Raw genomic sequence first — 4,623 nt, forward strand, 5'->3', positions numbered from 1 at the left:
AGCAGTAATTGAAAGTTGCCATACTGTTAGAATTAGAACATTCATTAGAGAATATACAAGTTATTTGGAGAACAGGAAGATGTAGAGGTGAATGTCCACAACACCAGTTTTCTGCAATATGTTTACAGCTATCAAATTAAGCTACAATATTCTCACGACTTTTCCCAATTGTCTTGTTCCAGTAAGTTATAAAACTCATTACTTTATATTCTATTGAAAGGCAACAAAAGAGCTGTCTGAGAATTACCCAAATTCTCTTTCAGACCAAAGCACTGTCTCAGGAGGTAACAAAAGGAACTTCCCAAACTGATGTGGACTTGATACCTTTTCCAGAAGCCAATTCAGAAAAGGATACTTTCAAATCGAATGGTCCATTCAGATACAAAAGGCACTAGCCATCTCAAACACAAGACATGAAATCCATCACAGGATATATACATCAACCTATGTGGACTTGTAAGAGGTAACACAAACAGCAATGTTTGTTGCCTGCTTTCAGAACAGCAACAAGCTGTTCTGCAGACAAATTCCACTAAAAGCCATCAGCCTCCTAAAAGCTATCCAAGAAGCCAGGGTGAAAAACAGCAATACCTCGATAGGGTAGACTCCTAATAAAAGGAACTTTCTCCAGTCTGTTCCAATTAAGTGTTTGCCAGAGAAACAGCCCCCTGGAACTTCAACTCCTAGAAACCTCAATTTACTAAGAATCTTTCACCATACAAGATCTTCACTTCAAGCAATGGCCTGCCACACACAGGACTGAGATAATAACAAGTTGCAATTACTTGTTCTATCTTAGCTGTATCCAGGGTGTAGACTGAGTAAGTGAAAGTTCTAGAGCAAGCTTGCAACTGTAAATAATCTATATTTTAAAACTCAAAAGGTTGTTGCTGAAATTGGGATAACAGCAAAACATCATAAAAAATATTAATGAGACAGCAAAAGGGACACAGAATCCTGTGAAATACAATGGGGAACTGGGACAGTGCACAGTTTCCAAGAGAATGTGTCCCTGTGGAACAACCTACAGTTTCCTCAAAAGTCCACAACAAAAATGCCCTCCCCTCACACTCATGAAAAAGAAACCAAGCCCATAAAAATCAGATTTGGTGAATGGAGAAAGCCCAAATAGAAAACCTAAGGCAAATTCTTCGAAGTGTTGCACAATAATACTCCCTCTGCATTTTATTTGAGGGGGGGGGGGGGTGGCAGAGAGAGATAAATTAATCCATATTGAAATCATCTTACTGGAAAGTGCCACTTTGCAAAAGTGAATAGCTGTGTTGATATACCACTTTACATTATGGCAACAGATATCCCCAGCCCCAAGCAAGAGAACTTGTCTAATACAACCAGAGCTTTTTTTGGATCATCTAGGATTAATATTTCCAAGGATCAATTCCCAGACATCTCATGCCAATTTCCACAAAAATGTAAAGATACCAGCTTATAACTGACATCAGCAGCAGTCTATCAGCAGCTCAAAGGCAAAAACAGGGCTATTAAAGGTAGATTATAATTGTGAAAGGGTTGAAGTGTTGCTGTGAGGATATAAAATTTCTCAAATAATCTGAAATCACAAGTATATTGGTCCTGGGATCACCTGGACTGATATAAATGAATGACAAAAACATTCAAGGGCATTTTCAGGGCCCAGAGAAAGCATTGCTTTGGGGAGTATCCAATAAACAGGAGCTTACTTCCTGAAGGGAGACTCAGCAACAGTTCAGATAATGGCAGATCAAAAACGGTTGTTACACCACAGCAGGGAACAGTCCATGTTTCAAGGACTGACTGCACTGCAACTGATACAAAATACTAGAATAGCAAGGTAAAGGCAAAATACTGTGGATGCTGGAATCTGAAACAAAAAAGTGCTGAAACATCCCGCAGGTCTCTGTGGAGAAACAGAGTCAACGTTTCGAGTCTGGATGAGTCGAGTCTGAATATCAAGGCTGTGGGGACAGTTACAGATATGGATCCTACTTTCCCCAGGAGAACAGCAGCTCCAATTTAGGGAGGTATAGGAACGAACCCCACATGGTGCCTGCATCATGAGCTCCAGCTCAAAAAAAGAGCCTCTCGCCCTTAGAAGGACATCTCCCATGTGCTGCTGCCATTTCCAGACAGAATTATACTCTGCCGGGGGGGAGGGGGAGGAATGAGACTGACGCTTTTCAATTCGAGGTTACCAAAAAAAAAACAAAGCCGTTCAAAATTTATAAATCTGAATGTTACTAACGGACATGTGATAAAACCTGACAAGGATTTACTGGTTATACCAGAGGCTATTTCAGAACATTTCCCACCCCCGCCAGTGCAGGATCATCACTGCATACAGGGAGAGACAGGTCTTGCTGGGCCCTGAACAAGGAACCTTGCAGCTCATGGAGAGAGGAAGGTTGTGACCTGGAAGAGGGCACCGCATACCTTCAGTTCACGCCAGGCGTCCCCCGCACACAAAGCGCAGCGAACCGTGTTCCAGCTCACTTGAAACGGCTGCTTTTTTCGGGCTGAGCGGACAGTCTCTAACGAGCCGCTAGCACCGGGCCCCTCACCTGAAGCGGCTACTGGCTGTGTACCGGCCGGGCTGGGCGGACAGTCTCTCGCGAGCTGCGCCTGCTGCCGTTTAAATTCAAATCCACCGCATTTTCAATCCATTTAACAAAGCCCGCGCTCCGATTGGACAGCGCCGCTGCCCGCCCCCCGCTCGCACCCCATTGGCTGGTCGGCAAACCGTCGGACGCACACGCAGGCCTGTGACGTCAGCGCGCACAGCGCGTCCTGCAGCCCGATCACGGTGACCCACTTCCCTGTGGGTCGGCAAATGCACCCGGAAGCTGCACAGCAACACCCGCCCCCGCAGTTAGAAGGCGCACAACATCAGGTTGAAGTCCAACAGGTTTATTTGTAGCAAACACCACTAGCTTTCGGAACTTGCTGATCCTTCGTCAGGTGGGTGGGAGTTGTGTTCACAAATGGGGCATAAAAAGACACAAACTCAGTTTACATGAATAATGATTGGAATGTGAGCCTTGACTGCTAATCAAGTCTTAATGTGAGTGAGGAGAGCATTAAGCACAGGTTAAAAAGATGTGTATTGTTTCCAGACAGGACAATTAGTGAGATTTTGTAAGTCAGGCAAGTTGTGGGTGTTACAGATAGTGTGACATGATCATCACTGCAACCCCCCACACCAAACAGCAGTGTTGCTAATCTCCTGGAGGGAAGGAAATCTGCCGTCCTTACCTGATCTGTTTTACATGTGACTCCAGACCCACAGCAATGTGGTAACTTTCAACTGCCCTCTGAAAGGCTCTAGCAAGCCACTCAGTTCAAGGGCAGCAAAATACTGGTCTTGCCAGCAATGCCCATGTCCCACAAATTAATTAAAAAATCAGCCGGGGCCCGCTGCCCTTCTGCCTCTAGTGTTCTTTGAAAAAGATACCTACTTAATTCCATTGTTTGTTCTTTTACCCACCTTTCAAATATTTATATGTTTGGCTTTTAAAAGCTTTCATGGATTCTGCTTCAGTAATTGTTTCTGGTAGAACATGAAAACAGATGATCTTAATTTTTCCCTTTCCACTGGTTACTGATAAGTTTAAACCAGTTTTGTTTTTCTTAATGTTCAACTACATTTATATGTTTCTTATGTCAGAAAGGAAGAATCAGGAACTGGTTGTGATGAGATATGAACTCTTTCATTTAGTTCTGATGCAAGGTCACCTTAACTCTGTTTCTGGTTCTCTCCCTATAGATACTATCCAACCTACAGCAGGAAAGGATGTCCCGAGGCATGGTACATTGGGGAGACCATGCAGACGCTATGATTACGGATGAATGAACACTGCTCGACAATCACCTGGCAGGAGTGTTCTCTTCCTGTTGGGGAACAGTTCAGCAGTCACGGGTATTCAGCCTCTGATCTTCGGGTAAGCGTTCTCCAAGGCGGCCTTCACGATACACGACAATGCAGAATCACTGAACGGAAATTGATAGCCAAATTCTGCACACATGAGGACAGCCTCAACCGGGATCTTGGATTCATGTCACACTATCTGTAACCACCATGATTTGCCTGGGCTTGCAAAATCTCTCTAATTGGCCTGGCTGGAGACACTATGCATCTCTTTAATCTGTGCTTAACCCTCTCTCCAGTACGTTGTCTGTACCTTTAAGACTTGATTACCTGTAAATGCAAATCTGTAAAGATTTGCATTCCAACCAATATCTTGTAAATTGAGTTTGTGTCCATGTATGCCCCGTTTGTGATCACAACTCTGACTCACCTGATGAAAGGGCAGTGCTCCGAAAACTTGTGGCTTGTGCTACCAAATAAACATGTTGGACTTTGACCTGGTGTTGTGAGACTTCTTACTGTGGGAGGAAACCAGAGCACCCGGAGGGAACCCACGCAGATGTGGGAAGAAAGTGAGAACTCCACACAGACAGTGACCTTAGGCTGGAATTGAAGCTGTGCCCCTCACGCTTTGAGGTAGCAGTGCTAACCACTGTGCCACAGTACCTTCATGGTGGATAGACTAATAACATTCTAAAAATACAAACTAATCAAGAGGCATAAAGGAGAAGGAAATAGATCCAATACCTATCACTATAACT

This window comes from Carcharhinus amblyrhynchos, chromosome 16 (genome assembly GCF_965287045.1).
Source record: "Carcharhinus amblyrhynchos chromosome 16, sCarAmb.v2.hapA, whole genome shotgun sequence".
Taxonomy (NCBI): Eukaryota; Metazoa; Chordata; class Chondrichthyes; order Carcharhiniformes; family Carcharhinidae; genus Carcharhinus; species Carcharhinus amblyrhynchos.